This window comes from Triticum urartu, chromosome 2 (genome assembly GCF_003073215.2).
Source record: "Triticum urartu cultivar G1812 chromosome 2, Tu2.1, whole genome shotgun sequence".
In the NCBI taxonomy this organism is placed as follows: Eukaryota; Viridiplantae; Streptophyta; class Magnoliopsida; order Poales; family Poaceae; genus Triticum; species Triticum urartu.
Window position 1 is genome coordinate 720,574,927 of NC_053023.1, and position 15,237 is coordinate 720,590,163.

Here is a 15,237-nt window from a genome sequence, read left to right on the forward strand (position 1 = left end):
CAGAGTCTCAGGGGCTACTATCTACATAGAGCACACCTAGCGTGTGCGGTACCGTCAAAAATATATATGTTACTTAACGTACCTCAAAGCCTCTTAGCAGGCTTGTAAAAGCTTCATGCAACCCACTTTTGGCGGATGAAATCCTCTCAACCACCGTACAAATTAAAGTACGATGCGCCTCTAAGATAGCCGCTTGCTCCAGAAGACCCATCAGTGCGTCTAGTTGTGCGCTGGACAGTCCTGAACTCTTTTGTTGCTCTCCTTAGGAGACGAATACTCCGAAATTCGGGTGGCCGAAGGGTTACCTTTCGACCTTGGCGGATCAGGAGAAATCCTCCGTGATGACACCTCAGGGTCGTCCACCCCATGAGGCGGGGACACAGGGGGAGGCGTTTCGCTCTCCATCATCTCCGGAAGAAGATCCCCCGAAGACGAACTCTGTTGAGAAGGGCTACGATCCGGACTGCAAGACATACATCTCGGTTATTGTCCTCGGAGATAAAGCAGGATATATCTACCAAAAGTACTCTTGTTCACATACAGCTCGGTGGAGGGCTGACCCCCTCGCGGGCACAGTGCGGTAAAGACGCCCTCCGGGGCAGGGCCCCCTGATGAAGGTTTTGTCCCTCGTTTGGAAACCCTCGTTTCCAAGTCTTCAGAGGCGGTCCTTTTCATTCCTTGGGGAGAGGCAATTTTAGATTCTTCTCCCCGATTATCTCCTTCGCGGAGACACTAATTCCCCCAGTTTGGATGAGTAATGCGTGAGGCCCGCTTTCGGCTTCTTTATTCCTCCCTTTATCTTCCCCTGATGGCACTTGATAAGGTGCATGCTCAAGCATCCTGGCTAGTACAGGATCCAGCGAGCCTTCGGGAAGGGGGGGGAGCGAGCACCTGATCATCTTCGCCTTTCTTATCTAGTCCTGGCCAAGAGCGATTTTTTCAGAATGATGTTGTGATAGATGAAAAGACAGCATGTTCGGCCGCAGGATTACTTACGTGGGTATCTAGATGATTGCAGTTGAGACCCGCATCCTCGGTGGTGTCCGGACACTTTACTCGTGATCCGAAGAACAATCCATACATATCTTCAAGCGTCACGCCGAAGAACTGCTGAATAGTTCGCGGTCCTTCCGGGTTGAACTCCCACATACGGAGAGATCGACGTTGGCATGGCAGTACCCGATGAACTAGCATAACTTGCATTACCTTTACAAGACTGACATCTCTCTTGAAGAGATCTCGGATGCGACTCTGCAATGTCGGCACGTCATTAACTGGCCCTTAGTCCAGCCCCTTGTTGACCCATGATGCCAGTTGTGGCGGGGGGCCCGAACGGAAGGTGGGGGGAGCCACCCACTTAGTACTTCGAGGAGCTGTGATGTAAAACCACTCCCGCTGCCATAAGTTGGACTTCTCCAAGAAAGAACCCTTTGGCCATGGAGCATCGGCCCCTTTGCTTATTATGGCACCTCCGCATTCTGCGTGTCGCCCATCGATCATCTTCGACTTCACATTGAAGGTCTTGAGCCATAAGCCAAAGTGTGGGGTGATGCGGAGGAAGGCCTCACACACGATGATGAATGACGAGATGTGAAGGATGGAATCCGGAGCTAGATCATGGAAATCGAGCCCGTAATAGAACATAAGCCCTCTAACAAAGGGATCAAGACTAAAGCCTAGCCCTCGGAGGAAGTGGGAAACAAATACGACACTCTCGTTAGGTTCGGGAGTGGGGAATGACCTGCCCTTGAGCAGGCAGACTATGCGAGATCTCGGCGGTCAGATACCTGGCTTCTCTTAGCTTCTTGATGTCCTCCTCTGTGATGGAGGAGGCCATCCATCGGCCTTGAAAGTTGGATCCGGACATGATTGAAGGTCTGAAGTGCTTAGCCTGAGCCTTGGGTTTTGGAATTCGAGGTGGGTGAAGGTAAGGATCGAGCGCGAGAAGAAAAGGACAGGCCTTGGCCCCTTTATAAAGAGGGTGAATATCAAGCGTCCTCCGCGTGGCCATTTGGAACTTGCCTAAAATTGAGGAGCCATACCAGCAGGCACGATTGGGTTACCCACGCCCGTATTGATGAGAATCCCGTGATAAGGGGACATGATCTCTGCTTCGACAAGACGTGCCGAGAAAACCGCCTCGCAACACATGCAGTGGCAGGCTGGGAAAAATGGTTCGTAATGACCGGACCACGGCAGGGTGTCGCGTTATGAAAAGTTGTCAGTAGATTAGATTTGAGGAATATTATACTCTCTACGGTGGTATGTGGAATTTGTTTTACAGAGCCGGACACGATCCTTGTGCTCAAAATCTTCTATGGAGTATTCAGGGGAGGAACCCGCCTTGCAATGCCCAAGACAATCTATGCGCCGGACTCATCGTCATTGAAGCCTGGTTCAGGGGCTACTGAGGGAGTCCTGGATTAGGGGGTCCTCGGACAGCCAGACTATATACTTTGGCCAGATTGTTGGACTATGAAGATACAAGATTGAAGACTTCGTCCCGTGTTCGGGTGGGACTCTCCTTTGCGTGGAAGGCAAGCTTGGCAATTCGGATATGTAGATCTCCTCCCTTGTAACCAACTCTGTGTAACCCTAGCCCCCTCCGGTGTCTATATAAACTGGAGGGTTTAGTCCGTAGGGCAAGGACAGTCATAATCATAGGCTAGCTTCTGGGGTTTAGCCTCTACGATCTCGTGGTAGATCAACTATTGTAATACTCATATCATCAAGATCAATCAAGCAGGAAGTAGGGTATTACCTCCATCGTGAGGGCCCGAACCTGGGTAAACATTGTGTCCCCCGCCTCCTGTTACCATCCGCCTTAGACGCACAGTTCGGGACCCCCTACCCGAGATCCGCCGGTTTTGACACCAACAGCCCCAGCCTGCATCGATGATGTAGAGCTTTCCGAGACGACTCTTGGTCATCCGGCCCACAGCGTATCCCTTGAGCCCTTCAAAGCTGCCCTCTAAGTACTTGAGACCATCGTGCGATAGCCCCACGGTGGGCGCCAACTCTTGTGGTTTTCTCACGGCAGATGTCCTAGTGTGAGGACTTAGTCGTGGAGCCATCGCAACGTAGTTAGCTTAATGGGGTTAAAGCGGACAAAGGATGCAAGGAGTTTATACTGGTTCGTGTTGGGGAACGTAGTAATTTCAAAAAATTTCCTACGCACACGCAAGATCATGGTGATGCATAGCAACGAGGGAAGAGTATGATCTACGTACCCTTGTAGATCGCAACGGAAGCGTTGACACAATGTGGAGGAAGTAGTCGTACGTCTTCTTCCCGATCCGACCGATCCAAGAACCGTTACTCCGGCACCTCCGAGTTCTTAGCACACGTTCAGCTCGATGACGATCCTCGGGCTCTGATCCAGCAAAGCGTTGAGGAAGAGTTCCGTCAGCACGACGGCGTGATGACAATCTTGATGTTCTACCGATGCAGGGCTTCGCCTAAGCACTACAACGATATGACCGAGGTGGAATATGATGGCAGGGGGCACCGCACACGGATAAAGAAGCGATCACCAAGGATCAACTTGTGTGTCTATGGGGTGCCCCCTGTCCATCAAGAGGGGAGGAAGGGAGAAGGAAGTGGAGGAGAAGGAAAGGTGGCCGGCCCCCTTTTCCCTAGTCTAATGCAGCGAAAGGGGGAGGGGGGGCGCAGCAGCCTTTTTCCTCTTCCCACTAAAGCCCATCAAGGCCCATTACTTCTCCCGTAACTACCCGGTACTCCGAAAAATACCCGAATCACTCGGAACCTTTCCGATGTCCGAATATAGTCGTCCAATATATCGATCTTTACGTCTCGACCATTTTGAGACTCCTCGTCATGTCCCCGATCTCATCCGGGACTCCGAACTCCTTCGGTACATCAAAACTCATAAACTCATAATACAACTGTCATCGAAACCTTAAGCGTGCGGACCCTACGGTTCGAGAACAATGTAGACATGGCCGAGACACGTCTCCGGTCAATAACCAATAGCGGGACCTGGATGCCCATATTGGCTCCTACATATTCTACGAAGATCTTTATCGGTCAGACCGCATAACAACATACGTTGTTCCCTTTGTCATCGGTATGTTACTTGCCCGAGATTCGATCGTCGGTATCCAATACCTAGTTCAATCTCGTTACTGGCAAGTCTCTTTACTCGTTCCGTAATACATCATCTCGCAACTAACTTCTTAGTTGCAATGCTTGCAAGGCTTATGTGATGTGCATTACCGAGAGGGCCCAGAGATACCTCCCCGACAATCGGAGTGACAAATCCTAATCTCGAAATACGCCAACCCAACATCTACCTTTGGAGACACCTGTAGTACTCCTTTATAATCACCCAGTTATGTTGTGACGTTTGGTAGCACCCAAAGTGTTCCTCCGGTAAACGGGAGCTGCATAATCTCATAGTCATAGGAACATGTATAAGTCATGAAGAAAGCAATAGCAACATACTAAATGATCGGGTGCTAAGCTAATGGAATGGGTCATGTCAATCAGATCATTCAACTAATGATGTGACCTCGTTAATCAAATAACAACTCTTTGTTCATGGTTAGGAAACATAACCATCTTTGATTAACGAGCTAGTCAAGTAGAGGCATACTAGTGACACTCTGTTTGTCTATCTATTCACACATGTATTATGTTTCCGGTTAATACAATTCTAGCATGAATAATAAACATTTATCATGATATAAGGAAATAAATAATAACTTTATTATTGCCTCTAGGGCATATTTCCTTCAGTCTCCCACTTGCACTAGAGTCAATAATCTAGTTCACATCCCCATGTGATTTAACAGCAATAGTTCACATCACCATGTGATTAACACCCATAGTTCACATCGATATGTGATCAACATCCAAAGGGTTTACTAGAGTCAGTAATCTAGTTCACATGACTATGTGATTAACACCCAAAGTGTACTAAGGTGTGATCATGTTTTGCTTGTGAGAGAATCTTAGTCAATGGGTCTGCCACATTCAGATCCACATGTATTTTGCAATTTTCTATGTCTACAATGCTCTGCACGGAGCTACTCTAGCTAATTGCTCCCACTTTCAATATGCATCTAGATCGAGACTTAGAGTCATCCAGATCAGTGTCAAAACTTGCATCGACGTAACCCTTTACGGCGAACCTTTTTGTCACCTCCATAATCGAGAAACATATCCTTATTCCACTAAGGATAATTTTGACCGCTGTCTAGTGATCTACTCCTAGATCACTATTGTACTCCCTTGCCAAATCAGTGCAGGGTATACAATAGATCTGGTACACAGCATGGCATACTTTATAGAACCTATGACTGAGGCATAGGGAATGACTTTCATTCTCTTTCTATCTTCTGCCGTGGTCGGGCTTTGAGTCTTACTCAACTTCACACCTTGTAATACAGGTAAGAACTCTTTCTTTGACTGCTCCATTTTTGAACTACTTCAAAATCTTGTCAAGGTATGTACTCATTGAAAAAAACTTATCAAGCGTCTTGATCTATCTCTATAGATCTTGAAGCTCAATATGTAAGCAGCTTCACCGAAGTCTTTCTTTGAAAAACTCCTTTCAAACACTCCTTTATGCTTTACGGAATAATTCTACATTATTTCCGATCAACAATATGTCATTCAAATATACTTATCAGAAATGCTGTAGTGCTCCCACTCACTTTCTTGTAAATACAGGCTTCACCGCAAGTCTGTATAAAACTATATGCTTTGATCAACTTTATCAAAACGTATATTCCAACTCCGAGATTCTTGCACCAGTCCATAGATGGATCGCTGGAGCTTGCATATTTTGTTAGCACCTTTAGGATTGACAAAACCTTCTGGTTGTATCATATACAACTCTTCTTTAATAAATCTATTAAGGAATGCAGTTTTGTTTATCCATATGCCAGATTTCATAAAATGCGACAATTGCTAACATGATTCGGACAGACTTAAGCATAGATACGAGTGAGAAACTCTCATCGTAGTCAACACCTTGAACTTGTCGAAAACCTTTTGCGACAATTCTAGCTTTGTAGATAGTAACACTACTATCAACGTCCGTCTTCCTCTTGAAGACCCATTTATTCTCAATTGCTTGCCGATCTTCAGGCAAGTCAACCAAAGTCCAAACTTTGTTCTCATACATGGATCATATCTCAGATTTCATGGCCTCAAACCATTTCGCGGAATCTGGGCTCATCATCGCTTCCTCATAGTTCGCAAGTTCGTCATGGTCAAGTAACATGATCTCCAGAACAGGATTACCGTACCACTCTGGTGCGGATCTCACTCTGGTTTACCTACGAGATTCAATAGTAACTTGATCTGAAGTTACATGATCATCATCATTAGCTTCCTCACTAATTGGTGTAGTAGTCACAAGAACAGATTTTTGTGATGAACTACTTTCCAATAAGGTAGAAGGTACAATTACCTTATCAAGTTTTCTACTTTCCTCCCACTCACTTCTTTCGAGAGAAACTCCTTCTCTAGAATAACTCCGAATTTAGCAACAAAAGTCTTGCCTTCGGATTTGTGATAGAAGGTGTACCCAATAGTCTCCTTTGGGTATCCTATGAAGACATATTTCTCCGATTTGGGTTTGAGCTTACTAGGATGAAACTTTTTCATATAAGCATCACAACCCCAAACTTTAAGAAACGACAGCTTAGGTTTCTTGCCAAACCATCGTTCACACGGTGTCGTCTCAACGGATTTAGATGGTGCCCTATTTAACGTGAATGCAGATGTCTCTAATGCATAACCCCAAAACGATAGTGGTAGATCGGTAAGATACATCATAGATTGCACTATATCCAATAAAGTACGGTTATGACGTTCGGACACACCATTACATTGTGGTGTTCCAGGTGGCATGAGTAGTGAAACTATTTCACATTGTTTTTACTGAAGGCCAAACTCGTAACTCAAATACTCTTCTCCACAATCAGATCGTAGAAACTTTATTTTCTTGTTACGATGATTTTCCACTTCACTCTGAAATTCTTTAAACTGTTCAAATGTTTCAGACTTATGTTTCATCAAGTAGATATCCCCATATCTGCTCAAATCATCTGTGAAGGTCAGAAAATAATGATACTTGCTGCAAGCCTTAATATTCATCGGACCACATACATCAGAATGTATGATTTCCAACAAATCTGTTGTTTGCTTCATTGTTCCGGAGAACGGCGTTTTAGTCATCTTGCCCATAAGGCATGGTTCGCAAGCATCAAGTGATTCATAATCAAGTGATTCCAAAATCCCATCAGCATGGAGTTTCTTCATGCGCTTTACACCAATATGACCTAAACGGCAGTGCCACAAATAAGTTGCACTATCATTATGAACTTCGCATCTTTTGGTTTCAATATTATGAATATGTGTATTATTAAGATCGAGATCCAATGAACTATTTTCATTGGGTGTGTAGCCATATAAGGTTTTATTCATGTAAACAGAATTTTTTTTTATTCTTTTACTTAAATGAATAACCGTATTACAATAAACATGATCAAATCATATTCATGCTCAACGCAAACACCAAATAACACTTATTTAGGTTCAACACTAATCCCGAAATGATAGGGAGTGTGCGATGATGATCATATCAATCTTGGAACCACTTCCAACACACATCGTCACTTCACCCTTAACTAGTCTCTGTTCATTCTGCAACTCCCGTTTCGAGTTACTACTCTTAGCAACTGAACTAGCATCAAATACTGAGGGTTTGCTATAAACTCTAGTAAAGTACACACCAATAACATGTATATCAAATATACTTATGTTCACTTTGCCATCCTTCTTATCCACCAATCACTTGGGGTAGATCCGCTTCCAGTGAACAGTCCCTTTGCAATAGAAGCACTTAGTCTCAAGCTTAGGACCAGACTTGGGCTTCTTCACTTGAGCAGCAACTTGCTTGCTGTTCTTCTTGAAGTTCCCCTTCTTCCCTCTGCCCTTTTCTTGAAACTAGTGATCTTGTCAACTATCAACACTTGATGTTTTTCTTGATTTCTACCTTCGTTGCTTTCAGCATCACGAAGAGCTTGGGAGTTGTTTCCGTTATCCCTTGCATATTATAGTTCATCACGAAGTTCTACTAACTTGGTGATGGTGACTAGAGAATTCTGTCAATCACTATCTTATCTGGAAGATTAACTCCCACTTGATTCAAGCGATTGTAGTACCCAGACAATCTGAGCACATGCTCACTAGTTGAGCGATTCTCCTCCATATTTTAGCTATAGAACTTGTTGGAGATTTCATATCTCTCAACTCGGGTATTTGCTTGAAATATTAACTTCAACTCCTGGAACATCTCATATAGTCCATGACGTTCAAAACGTCTTTGAAGTCCCGATTCTAAGCCGTTTAAGCATGGTGCACTAAACTATCAAGTAGTCATCATATTGAGCTAGCCAAACGTTCATAACGTCTGCATCTGTTCCTGCAATAGGTCTGTCACCTAGCGGTGCATCAAAGACATAATTCTTCTATGCAGCAATGAGGATAAACCTCAGATCACGGATCCAATCCGCATCATTGCTACTAACATCTTTCAACACAATTTTCTCTAGGAACATATCAAAATAAACACAGGGAAGCAACAACGCGAGCTATTGATCTACAACATAATTTGCAAAAAACTACCAGGACTAAGTTCATGATAAATTTAAGTTCAATTAATCATATTACTTAAGAACTCCCACTTATATAGATATCCCTCTAATCCTCTGAGTGATCACGTGATCCAAATCAACTAAACCATAACCGATCATCACGTGAGATGGAGTAGTTTTCAATGGTGAACATCGTTATGTTGATCATATCTACTATATGATTCACGCTCGACCTTTCGGTCTCCGTGTTCCGAGGCCATATCTGTATATGCTTGGCTCGTCAAGTATAAGCTGAGTATTCCGCGTGTGCAACTGTTTTGCACCCGTTGTATTTGAACGTAGAACCTATCACACCCGATCATCGCGTGGTGTCTCAGCACAAAGAACTTTCGCAACGGTGCATACTCAGGGAGAACACTTCTTGATAATTTAGTGAGAGATCATCTTATAATGCTACCATCAAACTAAGCAAAATAAGATGTATAAAAGATAAACATCATATGCAATCAAAATATGTGACATGATATGGCCATCATCATCTTGCTTCTTTGATCTCCATCTCCAAAGTAATGTCATGATCTATATCATCACCGGCATGACACCATGATCTCCATCATCTTGATCTATATCAATGTGTCGTCACGTGATCGTCTCGCCAACAATTGCTCTTGCAACTATTGCTATCGCGTAGCGATAAAATAAAGCAATTATTGGACGCTTGCATCTTATGCAATAGAGAGACAACCATAAGGATTTTGCCAGTTGCTGATAACTTCAACAAAACATGATCATCTCATACAATAAAATCATGCCTTGACCATATCACATCACAACATGCCCTGCAAAAACAAGTTAGACGTCCTCTACTTTGTTGTTGCAAGTTTTACGTGGCTGCTACGGGCTTAAGCAAGAACTCATCTTACCTACGCATCAAAACCACAACGATAGTTTGTCAAATAGACTCCGTTTTAACCTTCTCAAGGACCGGGCGTAGCCACACTCGGTTCAACTAAAGTTGGAGAAACAGTCACCCGCAAGTCACCTTTGTGCAAAGCACGTCGGGGAAACCGGTCTCGCGTAAGCGTACGCGTAATGTCGGTCCGGGCCGCTTGATCCAACAATACCGCCGAACCAAAGTATGACATGCTGGTAGGCAGTATGACTTATATCGCCCACAACTCACTTGTGTTCTACTCGTGCATATAACATCAAACCATAAAGCCTAGGCTCTGATACCACTGTTGGGGAACGTAGTAATTTCAAAAAATTTCCTACGCACACGCAAGATCATGGTGATGCATAGCAACGAGGGAAGAGTATGATCTACGTACCCTTGTAGATCGCAACGGAAGCGTTGACACAATGTGGAGGAAGTAGTCGTACGTCTTCTTCCCGATCCGACCGATCCAAGAACCGTTACTCCGGCACCTCCGAGTTCTTAGCACACGTTCAGCTCGATGACGATCCTCGGGCTCTGATCCAGCAAAGCGTTGAGGAAGAGTTCCGTCAGCACGACGGCGTGATGACAATCTTGATGTTCTACCGATGCAGGGCTTCGCCTAAGCACTACAACGATATGACCGAGGTGGAATATGATGGCAGGGGGCACCGCACACGGATAAAGAAGCGATCACCAAGGATCAACTTGTGTGTCTATGGGGTGCCCCCTGCCCCTATATATAAAGGATGGAGGAGGAGGAGGCCGGCCAAGGCATAAGGTGCGGCCAGGATGGGAGTCCCACTAGGACTCCAAGTCCTAGTAGGAGTCCATCAAGAGGGGAGGAAGGGAGAAGGAAGTGGAGGAGAAGGAGAGGTGGCCGGCCCCCTTTTCCCTAGTCCAATTCGGACCAAAGGGGAGGGGGGGCGCAGCAGCCTTTTTCCTCTTCCCACTAAAGCCCATCAAGGCCCATTACTTCTCCCGTAACTACCCGGTACTCCGAAAAATACCCGAATCACTCGGAACCTTTCCGATGTCCGAATATAGTCGTCCAATATATCGATCTTTACGTCTCGACCATTTCGAGACTCCTCGTCATGTCCCCGATCTCATCCGGGACTCCGAACTCCTTCGGTACATCAAAACTCATAAACTCATAATACAACTGTCATCGAAACCTTAAGCGTGCGGACCCTACGGTTCGAGAACAATGTAGACATGGCCGAGACACGTCTCCGGTCAATAACCAATAGCAGGACCTAGATGCCCATATTGGCTCCTACATATTCTACAAAGATCTTTATCGGTCAGACCGCATAACAACATACGTTGTTCCCTTTGTCATCGGTATGTTACTTGCCCGAGATTCGATCGTCGGTATCCAATACCTAGTTCAATCTCGTTACTGGCAAGTCTCTTTACTCGTTCTGTAATAAATCATCTCGCAACTAACTTCTTAGTTGCAATGCTTGCAAGGCTTATGTGATGTGCATTACCGAGAGGGCCCAGAGATACCTCCCCGACAATCGGAGTGACAAATCCTAATCTCGAAATACGCCAACCCAACATCAACTTTGGAGACACCTGTAGTACTCCTTTATAATCACCCAGTTACGTTGTGACGTTTGGTAGCACCCAAAGTGTTCCTCCGGTAAACAGGAGCTGCATAATCTCATAGTCATAGTAACATGTATAAGTCATGAAGAAAGCAATAACAACATACTAAACGATCGGGTGCTAAGCTAATGGAATGGGTCATCTCAATCAGATCATTCAACTAATGATGTGACCTCGTTAATCAAATAACATCTCTTTGTTCATGGTTAGGAAACATAACCATCTTTGATTAACGAGCTAGTCAAGTAGAGGCATATTAGTGACACTCTGTTTGTCTATCTATTCACACATGTATTATGTTTCCGGTTAATACAATTCTAGCATGAATAATAAACATTTATCATGATATAAGGAAATAAATAATAACTTTATTATTGCCTCTAGGGCATATTTCCTTCAGTTCGGCCCCTTGCGGTGAAGGTAAAAGCCTAATCCAGTTGTGGTGGAATTGCTAGGGTTTCGATGACCAGGGAGCGAAATACGCTTTGCCCGGCGCTCGATCTGTTGTTTCTTGTCCCTGAACAGCCGTCGGGTCGTCCCTTTATATATACAGGTTGACGCCCGGCGGTTTACAGAATCCCGGCCGGCTCATAAACGTGTCCGGCCCAGTTTCTACCCTTTCCTATCTTACAACACAAGTTACATCATATGGCGGTTTATGTTCACGAGCCCTAATCCGCCTTTGGGCCCTGGGCCTTCGTGTTAGATCTCCTCCGTAAAGCGCCATACTCCTTGTCTTCATGGGCTTCAATATGAATAACTCATTATGGGTATAATCCAGCCCCTCCTAGGCGGTTTATACTCAGTAGTTATATCCCCAACAAAACCGGCAATTAGTTTCAAATTTCTTTTTTTCATTTTGAGATTTTAAATTGCATTGATTTTTATGTGTGGACAATTTGTTGGATTTTATATTGATATACATTTATTTTTAAAATCAGTTTGAATGTGACTCAAAATTTCGGGATTAAAAACAATTCGGACCGCACCGAAATATGCAAAATTTCGTATAATTTTTTAACCGTGGCCATAATATGGGTTGTAATGCTAAAAAAAGAATATGGGATCCCAAAAAAACCTTACGAATTAGCAAATGGGTTGTAAATTATTAGAAATAATGGTAGATGGGTTGTATGCTATTTTGCACAGATTTGAGGCTTTCCTAAAAAAAGGTTGATGCACAAGCAGTGACTGTTGGATGTCCATCCAACGGCCGTTGTGCTTCTTCAATCTCTGCTCTTCCTGCTCCAGCCGCTCAAACAAGCGTCGGCTGGACTACCTACTCCCTCCTCCCCGCGGCCGACTGTGCTGTCACGCAGGTCTCACCACCCCACCGTACTCCCATTGCTGGTCTAGCCATCCCTCTACTCACCCACACCTACTGTTATTCTCCGGTGACGGCAGACGAACTAGTAAACCCTCGTGCAGTCGTACTCCCCTCCGCGTGGGAAACAACTGCCGAGTCTTCCCTGGCTCCGTGTCGTTCCCTTCCTAGGCCTCACCGTCGTCCACTGCCCTGGTGCTCTCGGCGCGGCCTGGTCAACGTGGTCGACGACCGACATGCATTTGAAGTGGACTGTACGTGGAGAGGCTGACAGCTGGGTCCACGGCCGCACGCAAGGAAATGCCTCCTTGTTACGCGCAAAATAATGATTCCTCCACCTGCATCAGGGACCCACTGAAAGGGCCTCTGTATTTCATGAAAAAAATGTTACCTCCGCCGACAGCTCAGACCCACCAGCTATATCTTCGCACGCAAGGAAGTGCCTCCTTATCACGCATAAAAAAAATGAATACTACCCCTGCTAGCTGGGACCCAGTATAGTGGCAGGCTGACTTGTGGGCCTACTAAGTTGACGGGGACGGAGGGCTTTGTCAACTTAGTCAATATGCACGATTCTTGCTCTAGTGCCCATACGATGTCCATCCAACGGTCGTAGTGCTTCTTCAACCTCTGGTCTTCTTGCTCCAGCCGCCCAAAGTAGCGCCGGTCATGCCGCATGGTCCTGCCTCCCGTGCCAGGCTGTGCTGCCGCGGAGGCCTCACCGCCCCCTACTATTCTCATCACTGGCCAGGCCCTGCAGCGACGGCAGCCTGACACCGCAGCCGAACCAGTGAACCCTCATACTCCTCTTCGCACGGGCTTCCACTTCCGCGTCATCCCCGGCTCTGCGTAGTCCCCTTCCTAGGCCTCGCTGTCGTCCACCGCCCTGGTGCTCTCGGCGCAGCATGGTCAACGTGGTGAAGGAACGACTTCTATCGGAAGAGTACTGTACGTGGAGAGGCTGACGGATGGGTCAACGGTGGCCGCAAGGAAGTGCCCCCTTATTATGCGCAAAATAATTATTCCTCCACCTGACAGCAGGGACCCACCGGACGGCAACTGTATTTCACAAAAAAAATGTCCCCCCCCCCGACTGCTGGGACCTACCAGCTACATCTTCGCACACAAGGAAGTGCATCCAGGCAAAAAAATGATTCGCCCCCCTGACTGCTGGGACCCACCAGCTACATCTTCGCACACAAGGAAGTGCCTGACAGTCGGGACCCACCTGGTCGAAGCGTACGTAGCATTGTCATTCTGGTCCCGAACGTTTACGTACATACTGGTCGATGTAGAGGCGCGCACGTGTCGTAGTAGAGGCGCGCACATAGCATGTACACGTACGTACAGCGGCCAGGGTGCAAGAATGTAAATACGGCCACGTACGTACATACGGGCGGGGTCTCGAACACCTAGTAACGCGTACGTACGGACAGGGCTCGTGTACATGTCTGGGTCGAAACGGAGAAACTGCGTCATCGTCGTGTTCATGGGGAGCCAACTGGCTGGGTCGTAACGGAATGCGTCGCCGTGTTCATCGGGAGGGCTTGGACGGAATAGCTGATGGAAACAAGGCCTGGCGTACCGTAGAATGGAGGAAACGGCCTTGTGTTTGAACGGCCACGTTCGAAACATGATCCAGTACATCAGGAGGGGTCTGGCGTATCGCAAAACGGAGGAAATGGACATCCTACGGTCGAAATGGGGGTCCTATTGATCGGGAGGGGTGTGGCGTAACGCAAAACAGAGGAAATGGACTTGTGTTGGAGCGTTATGGTCGAAATGGGGGTCCTGTTTATCGGGATGGGTGTGGCGTACCGCAAAACGGGACTCCACGGGGTACTGTTCATCTCCATCGTCGACCCCCTCCAGCCTCCACGGGCTACTGTTCATCCACCGTCGACCTCCTCCAGCCTCCACCTGCGACTCTTCATCCGTGGACTCCCGTTCATCCAGCCTCCACCGCGCGCTACTCCATCGGCTACTGTTCAATCAGCCCTCTCCACGGACTCCTTTTCAACCACCCCTCCATGGGCTACTGTTCATCCAGCCCTCCACCGTCTATTGTTCGTCCAGCCCTCCACGGGGTGGTCCTGTTCATCCAGCCCTCCACGGGGTCCTGTTCATCCAGCCCGAACCGGCTCGATCGATCGGGGTCCTGTTCATCCAGAGGCAACACCACGGGGTCATGTTCATCCACCCCCACTGGGAACTGTTCATCCAAACCCCCCTAGCAACGCTCACTGTTCATCCAGAGGCAGCATTGATTGGCTCCAGTTAGCACCAGTAGCTAAGGAATCGCTCGATCGGGTTCAGTTAACAGCCATCGATCGATCGCTCGAGTTCAGTAACGTGTAGCCAACAGTGCAATCGCTCGGGTTCAGTTAGAGCCCAACGCCTCGCTCGGGTTCAGTTAGAGCCCAATGCCTCACACCCACGCACGTGCGTGTATGAGAGAAACGCGCATCGCTCGGCCCCGACCACCCACCATAACCGGGAACACCCCGATATTTTCCTCGCCCTCGCTTCTACCACAGTTTTATCCGTCATGGACGGCCCAAAGAATGTCATGCAGCTGCGTCTCCGGCTCGCCCAGGACGAAAAGCCCATTTTCTGTCATGATTTTTTGTCATAGAAGTAGGAGCAAACCACATCTATGATGGTACCAGGTTTTGTCACAATTATCGTCATAGAAGTGTCATACGTATGACAAAAAAAAATTCGTTCGG